This window comes from Eurosta solidaginis, chromosome 2 (genome assembly GCF_040869045.1).
Source record: "Eurosta solidaginis isolate ZX-2024a chromosome 2, ASM4086904v1, whole genome shotgun sequence".
Classification (NCBI taxonomy): Eukaryota; Metazoa; Arthropoda; class Insecta; order Diptera; family Tephritidae; genus Eurosta; species Eurosta solidaginis.
In genome coordinates, this window is record NC_090320.1 from 95,517,294 (window position 1) to 95,532,892 (window position 15,599).

The window sequence follows — 15,599 nt, forward strand, 5'->3', positions numbered from 1 at the left end:
TGATTTTTGTTTTTACATCATTAAATTATCTAAAAGGCATTTTTTTTGATTTCTTAAAGTGATTTGATATTTGAAGTTAATTATTTTGACGGGTCGTCTCCAATAGTCGTCCATGTCGTTGGACTTTTCATATAAAGGTAAAATAGTTAAACTACTTCTATCTCATTTTATGCTTTAAAGTTTCGAACTTTAAGTTTCAACTGTGCGCTTTAGTGATATCACAACGAACCTTTCATGATTTCCAAGTGAGCTTTTCCTACACTGAGCATCTGCAACCTAACTAAACTCAATTCACCAATTTAAAATAAAAAAGCAAGTATAATTAACATGATGGCGCGACTTTCACGCGTTATTTAATTTTTTAAGTTCCAATTTAACTTTTTGTAATTTAAAATTTAATATCTCCATCTCAACCGGTTGCCGCTCCCTGCATTGGAGAATAGCTATCTCATCCTTCTCACGCATAAACTTCATTTGAAGCTCCACCCTCTCTTCTTCCTTCTTCGCCAAAGAAACCTCTGCCTGCAATTTGGCTTCTGTCCATTTACTTTTAATTGAAGCCAAATGCTCCCAGGACGTGACTTTAGCATTTTTGTCACACTGTTTTTGAGGTGTCCATAGTGGTGTGCTCGTCTTCTTCCGCAGTGTGGCAGGACCGGGTACAGGCGTTTCTACATTCGGCTGTGGAAGTTCCTCGTTTTTATCCGCTGGAAAAGTCTAAATCAGTACTCAAACAACTACATACAAGTTTTAGGCAATTTACCATAAATATCTTCATCAAGGGCATCTGAATCGGCAGTATTCGGAATACCCTCCATTTCTTTGCCATTTAACATGGACAACATCCTCTCCTCCACACCTGACAAAGTCTGCGGTGTAGCAGGACCGCCGCCAGTGCCATAAACCTCCCTACGCTCTTCAGCTGCCTTGTTTTTTGCAGCAAATTTAATATTTTTATACTTCTTTTTTAGTTCTTTGCTTTCACGATAAATATCATTACTTGCGTTGAACTCCTGCGCAATTTTCTCCCAAGCATCGTCTTTATCTTTCACGCTGATGCAATCGGTTTTTTTCCTTCGATTATTCCCGCATATTTGCCACACATTTCTAATAATTTGTTGGTTTCAGATGCATTAAAAGTGCATTTCCGCGACATATTGCAATTTTATTTTTAAAGAAATTAAAAAATTACAAAAACCAACTGACACCGTAACTGACAATACTTCAAATTCACTGGGTGGCGTGAAATTAAAGAGCAGCCAAAAATACTACTATGTATAAAACAGCTGATAGGGTTGTTGTATTTCAATTTCGTTAAGCAACTAAGTTGGTGAAACCGAAAAAAAACTAAGCCGCAAATCTGGACTAACTTAAGTCACAACTAAGTTTTAGCCTTAGTCGAGTTGGTGAAATCGGCCCTATGTATTTTCTTGTTATATTGTTCTACTTACAGTTTTATTTATATCTCTATTTTAATTAACTTTTTCTCTAATAATGTTCCTTCATATGTGTTAAAATATTTAAATCACTATTGTTGTACTAAAAAAGAATTACTTTTCTTATTGTACTAATGCAGTTATTAATAAATAAATGAATGATCAGAAGCAGCCGGCGGCAAAATGTACGACGATGGTAGACCAAGGAAATTACAAAGGTTTCAAGGAGATCGAGGGGGTGAGCAAGAAGTCCTACTAGCGGAGAACAGCATGGATGATGCGGTACGTTTCTCAAACATGAATTACAGCAGTATTCGTTCGTCATACAATACAGAAAAGGCAAAATGAATGTGGTCGCAGACGTACTCTCAAGGCAGCCACTGGAAGAAGTTTTGGGAAGCATACAGGAGGATGCTATTACATCCAAATGGTACACGACGAAGATGGGCGAAGTAACGAAGGAGCCGGAGAAATTCCCCGATTACGTGATGGAGGAAGGGCGGTTGTATCGCAGAATAGGGAGCCAAATGGATGGCGAGGATGCGGTACCGTGGAAACTATACGTACCAACACCAGAGAGGAGAAGAGTGCTCAACGAAATACGTGACTCACCGAGCGCAGGACGCATGGGTATACGGAAATCCATCGCGCGTGCAATCATGAGGTACTATTGGGCTGGAATGTTTAGAGACGTACGGAAGTACGTGCAAAAATGCCATATATGCCAAGTCTACAAGCCCAGCCAACAATAAGCTGGGTAAGATGCTCACGCAGATTTCCGACGAACCTTTTGCTACTGTTTGCGCAGATTTCGTTGGACCACTTCCGCGCTTAAAGCATGGAAATACGATGTCACTAGTTTTCGTGGATAAATTCTCGAAATGGGTACAGATCATAGCAATACGGAAGGTATGAGGGAGAGGATTTTGGCCCAATTTGGCGCACCAAAAATCCTAATCAAAGACAATGGAGCACAGTTCACGAGCAGGCATTTTAAGAAATTTTTACAAGAGGCTGGCACAAAGCACCAGCTAACGGCACCGTACACACCGCAAGAGAATCCAACGGAGAGAGCGAATCGTAACATCAAGAGGATGATAGCGCAATTCACTGGGAAGGAGCTTAAGACATGGGATGAGGTGTTGCCAGAGATGACACTAGCACTGAATACAAGCATATACGAGTCAACAGGCTACAGTTCAGCATTCGTACTACAGGGTAGGGAACCGAGGATCCCCAACGCCCTCTACGATGAGTAAACACAGGCGAGGAGAAGGTGGCTCTCAGTGAGAAGATGGCGAAGATGAAGAAGGTGTATCAGATGGCACGTCGTAGACAACAGCAAGCATCAGCGGAGCAGGCAAGGCGTTATAACATACGTAGGAGACAGTGGTAACCGACGGTGGGCGACTTGGTATTAGTAAAAGAGCATCAGCTGTCCAAGGCAGTGGACAACTTCGCAGCAAAGTTAGCACCCAGATACAGTGGGCCTCATCGTGTAACGAACTTCGTATCCCAGGTGATCGTCGAACTAGACAAGGTGCATAAAGAAGAACGGCACATATAAGCGAGCTAAAAGCGTAACATCAGGCGAAAGTCGAAGAAGAAGCAAGTCCCGCAGCAGAAAGAGGAATAGGTTCACCCCGTGCGTGTGGTAACTCGAAGGCGACTCACCAAGCCCCGAATGGGAGCCTCACCGAAGTTCCCATCGGGGAACAAACGAGACCGCTGACGACGATATCAACAAAACAACACGCGCCCTCATCAGCATCGTGTAGTAGAACCCCAAACCAACATTTAACCGAGGAATACGCAGAGCAATTGGCCGTAGTAAGAGCAACGCCATGCGCAAGCAGCCCAGATCACGGAAGAAGATCAGGCAGATTGCAGCACGGTAGCGATATGTGGTTCGCTAGCACTAGTCAAATCAGGTGCAAATGGTTCCAGAATCGAACGGGCAGACATATGCAACAATCAACAGGTGGTAGACGGCGACCGGAGTGGGTGGCACACAGCACAAGTGCAAGCCCCAACCCTGGATAACGGGAACCAGACGACGATGAACTACGCCCACAACATAGCCAGCCAATGCTATGACCTAATGACCGAATTTTGTATAACATTTCATTTCAGAACAAGGCCCAGATCGCGAGAGTAAAGAAGTAAAGAGTAAAGAAACATCGAGTCGAACATCAGGCGCAAGACCCCTTCAGCGAACAATTATCAGGCGCCACAAAACATAGACACGTTGACACACATAAGCAGTAGAAATTGGCACATGCTACCCCAATGAAGCGGCGAAAAAGGACGTTCCACCGGAATGTAGATGGTCGTACTTATCGGGTGAGGATCACCAGAACAGGCCTGGTGACAGTAACTCTGCGTGCGGCAGGTGAGGGGAGACTGTGAGGACCCAAATCCACCGGATTTGGGGCCCACACATTCGAACCTATATATTTGCTCATCTTTTATGAATCGTTTTCGAATTCATATAAAATGTAATTTTTTTAAACACTCTAATGTATATAAATATATATATACATATATATGGGGGGTATTCCATCCCATTTCGACCAATTTTGAACCCGACCCCTTTAGAATTGGCTGAAAGTTTTTCTTCTTTTTCTAGCTTACGAAAGACGTTTTTCAGAATTTTTTCAAATTTTTTCATCCAACTAAAAAAAGTTATGAATTTAAAAAAAACAACGTTTTTGTTTTCAAAATGCTATAACTTTTTCAAAAATTGACCGTTTGGGATCTTTTTTTTTAATGTTTTTAAATGTACTTTTCGGAAAAAATACAAAAAAATTTTTAAAGTTTTTTTTTTAATTTTTCAGTTTTCGAGATTTTTCTCATAAAAAACTTCAATCAATTCTGCAATCATCCCCACTAATCCCTGAGTGGGCCGATTTTTTTTTATATTTTTTTTTATTTAATTGAAAATAAATTTTCAAAAATAAAAATTTTTTTTTATCAATTTTATTTATATAACAAAAAAATGTAAGAAAATGATTTTTAAGTATTCTTTTCTTTATATATTATGGTAATCTACGATTAAAATAAACAGTAGATTACCATAATATATAAAGAAAAGAATAGTTAAAAATGATGGCAGCGTGCTTCACCTACCACACCGTATGCCCTGGGTTCGCACCCCGGGCAAAGCAACATCAAAAATTTTAGAAATAAGGTTTTTAAATTAGAAGAAAATTTTTCTAAGCGGGGTCGCCCCTCGGCAGTGTTTGGCAAACGCTCCGGGTGTATTTCTGCCATGAAAAGCTCTCAGTGAAAACTCATCTGCCTTGGAGATGCCGTTCGGAGTCGGCATAAAACATGTACATAGGTCCCGTCGGGCCAATTTGTAGGGAAAATCAAGAGGAGCACGACGCAAATTGGAAGAGAAGCTCGGCCTTAGATCTCTTCGGAGGTTATCGCGCCTTACATTTTTTTAATTTAAATAAAATTGATAAAAAAAAAAAAATTATTTTTGAAAAATTTTTTTCAATTAAATAAAAAAAATATAAAAAAAAAATCGGCCCAATCCGGGATTAGTGGGGATGATTGCAGAATTGATTGAAGTTTTTTATGAGAAAAAAAAATGTCGAAATTTTAAAAATCTCGAAAAACTGAAAAATTAATAAAAAAAAAACTTTAAAAATTTTTTGTATTTTTTCCGAAAAGTACATTTAAAAACAAATTAAAAAAAAGGTCCCAAACGGTCAAATTTTGAAAAAGTTATAGCATTTTGAAAACAAAAACGGTGTTTTTTTAAAAATTCATAACTTTTTTTGAGTTGGATGAAAAAATTTGAAAAAATACTGAAAAACGTCTTTCGTAAGCTAGAAAAAGAAGAAAAACTTTCAGCCAATTCTAAAGGGGTCGGGTTCAAAATTGGTCGAAATGGGATGGAATACCCCATATATATATATAATATTGAATTTCTATCCGTACACATACATATCATGTAAAACATAAATACCCCGATATATTTGAATTTGCAGAATTGAATTTCATACATATAAAATATTGCATTTTAAATCACACTAATATACATATAAACATTGAAGGAAACATCTAATTATGTCGCTTAAATAATTGTCTCTACCCGCATACGGTGAATATTTTGGTTGGACATTATATATTTCATAGATATCCCATAGCCAGCTGGAATTCTAAAGAAATGAAAACAACAATGGAAATACAGCAAGACAATAAGCGGCAAAAGTTCACCAACCCAGTGAACCAAATGTTACACTAACAAAATACATTTAGCCCATGGACAATATGATGCGCGAGGACATAGCATAAAGCAAAAAGGAGAACATTGTGAGTGCGTAGACAGATGACAATGGGAGCACAGAAAAACCACCCAACGAATGCCCAGCTGAATACCTGTTGATCGATGCAATGCTAGCCAACAGATGTTTGCATATGAGAGGGCATTCCAGGCCGAAGGGGAAATTATTATATATATATATTGAAAATATTATATTCACATAAGTAGATGAAATACTGTTAGGAAATGTCAGTAAATTATGTACTAAGATATAATGAGGATTTGTTAGTGTAAAGGAACGGTTTGCATGCGCGCAAACTAGTATAAAAGGGCGAGAATTTTGTAAGAAGTTGAGTAGTAGCTAGCTAGGTATAGTAGCCTGCTAACGCCTTGTTTAGCGGCGAATGGGACTCCTGGGATTTTCCAGCTCACGAGCCTTTTAGTTTAGATACTTTGGGGGTTTTCCCAACGCCATCATTAGAGGGATTGTGGTGGTTTTTAAACCTCCGCAGCCTTCAGGAATAATAGGGTGGGGGTTTTCCAACTCCACCGACTGGGAGGAAGTGGTGGTTTTCCACCTCCGCAGCCTTCAGGAATAACAGGGTGGGGTTTTCCAACTCCACCGACTGGGAGGAAGTGGTGATTTTCCACCTCCGCGGCCTTTAGCCCTAAGAGTAGTGTAGAAATTAAATTGAATAAAACAAGTTATAACGTTTGAAATTGAATCAGGGTCTTTCTCTTTAAAAGGAGACGATAGGAATCATTTTCTCTTTCCACAGGGATCCTGGACGGACTGAGCATACCCCGGCCAAAGGAAAGGTCACTGAATATAGAGTCACATGGTAAACAACAAAAAAAAACGAGGATAATCACAAGAGGAGACAAAGATAATTAAAAACACGAGGATAACCACAGATGATATAGAGGATATAAGCATACAGAAACCAACGAGAGACCCATAGACACAATGGCAAGAGTTACGTGGGTATATTATCTCAACAACGAGGAGCTGGTGAAATATGGCTTTCAACCATGTTACGCGCTATGTCTTCGGGCTTACGAGATTGTGCATATTTCTGCCTGGAGGACAAGCCTTTTGGAGTGTGAACTCTCTGAGTACGTAAAAGTCAGGAATTGCATGTTCCTCTTTCACCTTATAAAGGAGAATTCGCCTAGTTATCTCTATGAAAAGCTAGAATTTCAACTAGCGAGCAGTGGATGAACTACGAAAGCGCTTGGCGAGCTTCATTCAAGCGCAAGGTAGCGAGTCAAGCCTCGAGGCTCGTTTCATCGAATTAGAGACCCAGCATCCAAGACCAACAACTCGAAGGACTGGCGACCACCTAGCGTTACCAGGCAGCAGCGGCGTTTCAGCCGCGAATCAAACGTTGGAGCAGCAGAAGAATACGGTTGATACACCCAGAAACGAGGAGCAGCAGATATACGCGATGTAGCAACCAGCATCACATACAAATATAATGGATGGAATAAGTAAGTGGGGTTTGAAATATGATAGCGAGAAGGACCCGCTATGTTTTATTGAACGGGTTGAGGAGCTGGCCGACAGCTATGAAGTTGGTGGCAACTCCATCCCACGAGCGCTACCAGAACTCTTGAAAGATAAGGCGTTAGTATTATACCGCAACAACAACCGACACTGGCAAGAGTGGGAAGCCTTTCAGAAAGACTTCCTAAGGTTTTTCCTAAGTTCCAGGTACTTTGAGCATTTGGATGATGCGATCCGGCAGCGAGTCCAGCGACCAGGTGAGGCCTTTAAAGACTATGTGCTATCGTTACAGGGGCTAATGCGACACGCCGACTACACCGAAAACAAAAAGCTGGATAGAATATATAGAAATTCGCGGCGAGAGTACCAGCTGTACGTTAAAAGAAGCGAGTTTAGTAGCCTGGAGGGATTGGTCAGCCTAGACGAGGACTACGAAAACATTACGCGAGAGAAGGAAACACTAAACTCAACAGCAAGATCATTCGTACTACGAAGACCGGAGGAGAGGTACCACTACATGCAAACGGGTGAGAGAAAAGGAATACCCGATACAGGAGGCCGTAGGAGCACAAGGCAGTGCAACTAGACCACAGCAAGGGACCATAGACCCAAGAAGCGCGTGCAGACGATGCGGGGAGAGCGGACACTTCGCCTATGGGTGTCGCAACCAGCGACGCGACTTCTGTTGGTAGTGTGGCCGACCAGGCGTGTTGACCCGTGACGTCTGTCGAAGGCAGCCGGGAAATGGTCCGAGACCCCATTGATAGCGAGGGGTGGGGTCCCCAATAACGAATCCTCACGCACAGTAAAAACACTTAGGCAGACCCAAGGACGAATCTTGGCTGCAATTACACTGGGGGGACAAGAAATGATTGCATCGATCGATACGGGAGCGCCGATGAGCTTTGTTAATGAAAAGGTAGCTGCAAAGTTGGACACGTGCAAATTCAAAGACGTAGAGACGAGAGTGATGATGGGTGATGGTAGAGCACAGAGGGTAACCCAAGCGGTGGAGGCAGAGATACAATTGGGCGAACAAAGGCATACGAGTGAGCTATTAGTTTTACCTATCTGGCAAAGGCTAAGTTGGAGCTGAAGTGTGGCGGAGAAAAATTAGTATTACAAGTTGATGAATGATGTTTTCTCTGAATGTCGGCATGCAAGTATCCACGCATATGCAGATGACATCCAATTATATATGTCCTGTCCTCTTGACCAGACAACTAATATGTGCGTTAATTTTAATGATGACCTCTCTTCTCTCAAGTCCTGGGCATCACGAAATGGCCTTCGTCTCAATGTTGATAAGTGTTGTGTGTTACCTATAAGTAAAAAACGTCTCGTAACTGTCCCTCCTCTATACATTGGGGATTGAGCTATTAAAACTGTCTCGAAAGTAACTAACCTAGGTTATGTCATTAACACTGACCTTACCTGCACGGATCATATAAACTCTACTGTTGGCAAGATATAATATACCCTAAGGAGTCTTCGGATGTCCGCCGTATTTACACCGGCTAGCATAAGGCGAAAACTTGCCACTCAACTTATAATGCCTATAATTTCTTACCCTGATCTCGTGTATAGCAAGCTAGACTCGCAGTCTGCACACAAATTGGATGTGGCTTTCAACCATGTTACGCGCTATGTCTTCGGGCTTACGAGATTTGTGCATATTTCTGCCTGGAGGACAAGCCTTTTGAAGTGTGAACTCTCTGAGTGCGTAAAAGTTAGAAATTGCATGTTCCTCTTTCACCTTATAAAGGAGAATTCGCCTAGTTATCTCTATGAAAAGCTAATATTTCCTATGTCTGCTCGTTCTTATGATTTGATTGTGCCGCAATATAACTTTCTCTCATCGGCTAGACTATTTTTCATCAATGCTACGCGTTTATGGAACTCAATTCCTTCTACTATACACAGTAGTCTGAATAAGAGCAACATTAAGACTATTTTAACCTCATATTTCAGTAATCTTGCAACTTAGCTGATTTTTGTTTGATTGATTCTTTGTTCTTTTTACCCTAAGATGTGCTTTCTAAAACCTTATGTATTTTCTTGTTATATTGTTCTACTTACAGTTTTATTTATATCTCTATTTTAATTAACTTTTTCTCTAATAATGTTCCTTGATATGTGTTAAAATATTTAAATCACTATTGTTGTACTAAAAAAGAATTACTTTTCTTATTGTACTAATGCAGTTTTAATAAATGAATGAATGATCAGATGCAGCCGGCGGCAACATGTACGACGATGGTAGACCAAGGAAATTACAAAGGCTTCAAGGAGATCGAGGGGGGTGAGCAAGAAGTCCTACTAGCGGAGAACAGCATGGATGATGCGGTACGTTTCACAAACATGAATTACAGCAGTACTCGTTCGTCATACAATACAGAAAAGGCAAAATGAATGTGGTCGCAGACGTACTCTCAAGGCAGCCACTGGAAGAAGTTTTGGGAAGCATACAGGAGGATGCTATTACATGCAAATGGTACACGACGAAGATGGGCGAAGTAACGAAGGAGCCGGAGAAATTCCCCGATTACGTAATGGAGGAAGGGCGGCTGTATCGCAGAATAGGGAGTCAAATGGATGGCGAGGGTGCGGTACCGTGGAAACTATGCGTACCAACACCAGAGAGAAGAGTGCTCAACGAAATACACGACTCACCGAGCGCAGGACACATGGGTATACGGAAATCCATCGCGCGTGCAATGATGAGGTACTATTGGCCTGGAATTTTTAGAGACGTACGGAAGTACGTGCAACAATGCCATACATGCCAAGTCTACAAGCCCAGCCAACAATAAGCTGCAGGTAAGATGCTCACGCAGATTTCCGACGAACCTTTTGCTACTGTTTGCGCAGATTTCGTTGGACCACTTCCGCGCTCGAAGCATGGAAATACGATGGCACTAGTTTTCGTGGATAAATTCTCGAAGGAGGCGACGGCGACGACGGAGAATGTGATCAGACGTATGAGGGAGAGGATTTTGGCCCAATTTGGCGCGCCAAAAATCCTAATCGCAGACAATGGAACACAGTACAGGAGCAGGCATTTTAAGAAATTTTTACAAGAGGCTGGCACAAAGCACTAGCTAACGGCACCGTACATACCGCAAGAGAATCCGACGGAGAGAGCGAATCGTAACATCAAGAGGATGATAGCGCAATTCAAGGAAGGTAAGTCGAAGGCGACTCACCAAGCCCCGAATCAGGGCCTCACCGAAGTTCCCATCGGGGAACAAACGAGACGGCCGACGACGATATCAACAAGACAACACGCGCCCTCATCAGCATCGTGTAGTAGAACCCCGAACCAACATTTCACCGAGGAATACGCAGAGCAATTGGCCGTAGTAAGAGCAACGCTACGCGTGTCAACATCGCAAGCAGCCCAGATCACGGAAGAAGATCAGGTAGATTGCAGCACGGTACCGATATGTGGTTCGCTAGCACTCGTCAAATCAGGTGCATATGGTTCCAGAATCGAACGGGCAGACATATGCAACAATCAACAGGTGGTAGACGGCGACCGGAGTGGGTGGCACACAGCACAATTGCAAGCCCCAACCCTGGATAACGGGATCCAGACGGCAATGAACTACGCCCACAACATAGCCAGCCAATGCTATAACCTAATGACCGAATTTTGTATAACATTTCATTTCAGAACAAGGCCCAGATCGCGAGAGTAAAGAAGTAAAGAGTAAAGAAACATCGAGTCGAACAGACAGGCGCAAGACCCCTTCAGCGAACAATTATCAGGTGCCACAAAACATAGACACGTTGATACATATAAGCAGGATAAATTGGCACACGGTACCCCAATGAAGCGGCGAAAGAGGACGTTCCACCGGAATGTAGATGGTCGTACTTATCGGGTGCGGATCACCAGGACAGGCCTGGTGACAGTAACTCTGCTTGCGGCAGGTGAGGGGAGAGTGTGAGGACCCAAATATACCGGCTTTGGGGCCCACACATTCGAACCTCTATATTTGCCCATCTTATATGAATCGTTTTCGAATTCATATAAAATGTCATTTTTTAAAACACTCTAATGTATACATATACATATATTAGGGCGGGTCGATTTAAAAATCGCTCATTGCTCTGTGAAAGTCGTATTCTAGGGATCGAAATAAGAAACTTTGCCGAAGGAACCATACCTCTAAAACGAATTCTGACCCCAATTTGGGTCGAAATTTTGGGTAGGGGCAAATTTTGAAAAATCCCACTTTGACCCATTTAGAGTGCTCCAATCGAGTCCAAATGTATGACCGACCCCCACTAACTTTGGAGGCCCGGCCCACCGATGCCAGTGGCACACCCCTGGAACCCCCCTGTGGGTTCACCATACAAACATTTCAAAAAATCGCCGGTTTTGCACTTTACATGAAAAAATCAGCTAAATGGCTATGCTTTTTCTTTATTTTTATTTATTTATTTATAATAATATTTATTATTTATTTATAATAATATCTATTTTTTCTCTTAAGAAATTTATTTAGTCAGAACATATGTAAATGAAAAAATTAATTTAAGTGAGTTATAGAAAAGAAACTAAAAAAATTATTGTTTGAAGTCTTTTTTACTTTCAAGTCTGGGCAATTTCGCACGGCTCTCTAATGTCGTCGCCATAATAGCATCTACATCTTCCGGTATAACCCGTTTGAAAACGCTAGCTAGCATTTGAACATGTCGTTCCGTTCCTTGTATGTGTGATGGAATTTTTGGATCATTAAACGGTGGATCATCTTGATTTAAATATTCTTTCAATGTATCGTACGGAATGCTTCGCGTGAATGGTGGTTCAAATACGATATTTATATCATTCAAATTGATCATTTCTGTATAACTTGTGCAATTAAAGTTTATATCTGGTTTTTTATAAACTCTAAGTTCCATTGGCTCGTCAACATCGGTTCGATAGCGTAGAATTTTCTTGATGTCACAGTCGCGCTTTTCTTTGCTATCATCAAACAACATTGATAACAAGATATTTTCCGAATGCGCATAATATGAATTATCTTTAATTACTTGATTGACAATTTTGCGTAAACGAGTAGGTAATCGTGGGGCAGTTGAGGGCGAACAGTTTAATATGAGTTATAAGGGAGTAATTTGATGCGCTTGTAGGCATATGGGTCGTGGCACAGTGGATGACGTACCCGACTCACACGTTTGGGGTTGCGGGTTCAAAGCCCACTGCAAGCAAGCATTTTTTAAATTTATTATCAGATCGCGGGTTCGAATCGAGCTCAAGGCCTAACAATAATTTTTTATCATTATTATTGGTATGATAAATTTTTTCTTAATTGAAAAAATTTTTAAATTAGAATACAAGAAAGAAAAAATTTTAGACAACTGCCAAAGCTCGTTGTATAGATCCATTTCGGGAACTGCTAAATTCCTTCATCGGCAACGTTTAGGCGCCGCTGCTATAACCATTCAGCCACCACAGCGGTTTTTTGTTTGTCTTCATTAATCCTACTTCCATTCTGGTTCGTGCCAATTGATATTCACAACACTGCGACATCTGTTGCAGAATAGCTGTGAAAATTGGACTTGTTTGTTGGCAATGCTGCCATAGTGTCATATTTTATTGACACTTTTTTCCCCGTGCTCTGGGATGTATTAACAATTTTTGTTGTTATATCGGCCTACTGATTTTAAGATCGCGGGTTCGAATCGAGCTCAAGGCCTAACAATAATTTTTTATCATTATTATTGGTATGATAAATTTTTTCTTAATTGAAAAAATTTTTAAATTAGAATAGAAGAAAGAAAAAATTTTAGACAACTGCCAAAGCTCGTTGTATAGATCCATTTCGGGAACTGCTAAATTCCTTCATCGGCAACGTTTAGGCGCCGCTGCTATAACCATTCAGCCACCACAGCGGTTTTTTGTTTGTCTTCATTAATCCTACTTCCATTCTGGTTCGTGCCAATTGATATTCACAACACTGCGACATCTGTTGCAGAATAGCTGTGAAAATTGGACTTGTTTGTTGGCAATGCTGCCATAGTGTCATATTTTATTGACACTTTTTTCCCCGTGCTCTGGGATGTATTAACAATTTTTGTTGTTATATCGGCCTACTGATTTTAAGATCGCGGGTTCGAATCGAGCTCAAGGCCTAACAATAATTTTTTATCATTATTATTGGTATGATAAATTTTTTCTTAATTGAAAAAATTTTTAAATTAGAATAGAAGAAAGAAAAAATTTTAGACAACTGCCAAAGCTCGTTGTATAGATCCATTTCGGGAACTGCTAAATTCCTTCATCGGCAACGTTTAGGCGCCGCTGCTATAACCATTCAGCCACCACAGCGGTTTTTTGTTTGTCTTCATTAATCCTACTTCCATTCTGGTTCGTGCCAATTGATATTCACAACACTGCGACATCTGTTGCAGAATAGCTGTGAAAATTGGACTTGTTTGTTGGCAATGCTGCCATAGTGTCATATTTTATTGACACTTTTTCCCCGTGCTCTGGGATGTATTAACAATTTTTGTTGTTATATCGGCCTACTGATTTTAAGATCGCGGGTTCGAATCGAGCTCAAGGCCTAACAATAATTTTTTATCATTATTATTGGTATGATAAATTTTTTCTTAATTGAAAAAATTTTTAAATTAGAATAGAAGAAAGAAAAAATTTTAGACAACTGCCAAAGCTCGTTGTATAGATCCATTTCGGGAACTGCTAAATTCCTTCATCGGCAACGTTTAGGCGCCGCTGCTATAACCATTCAGCCACCACAGCGGTTTTTTGTTTGTCTTCATTAATCCTACTTCCATTCTGGTTCGTGCCAATTGATATTCACAACACTGCGACATCTGTTGCAGAATAGCTGTGAAAATTGGAGTTGTCTAAAATTTTTTCTTTCTTCTATTCTAATTTAAAAATTTTTTCAATTAAGAAAAAATTTATCATACCAATAATAATGATAAAAAATTATTGTTAGGCCTTGAGCTCGATTCGAACCCGCGATCTTAAAATCAGTAGGCCGATATAACAACAAAAATTGTTAATACATCCCAGAGCACGGGGAAAAAAGTGTCAATAAAATATGACACTATGGCAGCATTGCCAACAAACAAGTCCAATTTTCACAGCTATTCTGCAACAGATGTCGCAGTGTTGTGAATATCAATTGGCACGAACCAGAATGGAAGTAGGATTAATGAAGACAAACAAAAAACCGCTGTGGTGGCTGAATGGTTATAGCAGCGGCGCCTAAACGTTGCCGATGAAGGAATTTAGCAGTTCCCGAAATGGATCTATACAACGAGCTTTGGCAGTTGTCTAAAATTTTTTCTTTCTTCTATTCTAATTTAAAAATTTTTTCAATTAAGAAAAAATTTATCATACCAATAATAATGATAAAAAATTATTGTTAGGCCTTGAGCTCGATTCGAACCCGCGATCTTAAAATCAGTAGGCCGATATAACAACAAAAATTGTTAATACATCCCAGAGCACGGGGAAAAAAGTGTCAATAAAATATGACACTATGGCAGCATTGCCAACAAACAAGTCCAATTTTCACAGCTATTCTGCAACAGATGTCGCAGTGTTGTGAATATCAATTGGCACGAACCAGAATGGAAGTAGGATTAATGAAGACAAACAAAAAACCGCTGTGGTGGCTGAATGGTTATAGCAGCGGCGCCTAAACGTTGCCGATGAAGGAATTTAGCAGTTCCCGAAATGGATCTATACAACGAGCTTTGGCAGTTGTCTAAAATTTTTTCTTTCTTCTATTCTAATTTAAAAATTTTTTCAATTAAGAAAAAATTTATCATACCAATAATAATGATAAAAAATTATTGTTAGGCCTTGAGCTCGATTCGAACCCGCGATCTTAAAATCATTAGGCCGATATAACAACAAAAATTGTTAATACATCCCAGAGCACGGGGGAAAAAGTGTCAATAAAATATGACACTATGGCAGCATTGCCAACAAACAAGTCCAATTTTCACAGCTATTCTGCAACAGATGTCGCAGTGTTGTGAATATCAATTGGCACGAACCAGAATGGAAGTAGGATTAATGAAGACAAACAAAAAACCGCTGTGGTGGCTGAATGGTTATAGCAGCGGCGCCTAAACGTTGCCGATGAAGGAATTTAGCAGTTCCCGAAATGGATCTATACAACGAGCTTTGGCAGTTGTCTAAAATTTTTTCTTTCTTCTATTCTAATTTAAAAATTTTTTCAATTAAGAAAAAATTTATCATACCAATAATAATGATAAAAAATTATTGTTAGGCCTTGAGCTCGATTCGAACCCGCGATCTTAAAATCAGTAGGCCGATATAACAACAAAAATTGTTAAATTTATTATCTTTTTTTATTTTATAAAT

The 15,599-nt window shown here is 40.3% G+C and overlaps 1 protein-coding gene across 9 annotated transcripts in view; it reads right to left on the bottom strand.

The window, feature by feature from the left end:
* Positions 1–15,599, bottom strand: part of TM9SF4 (transmembrane 9 superfamily protein member 4) — an 884,035-nt gene that overhangs the window by 562,194 nt on the left and 306,242 nt on the right. The window lies entirely within an intron of this gene.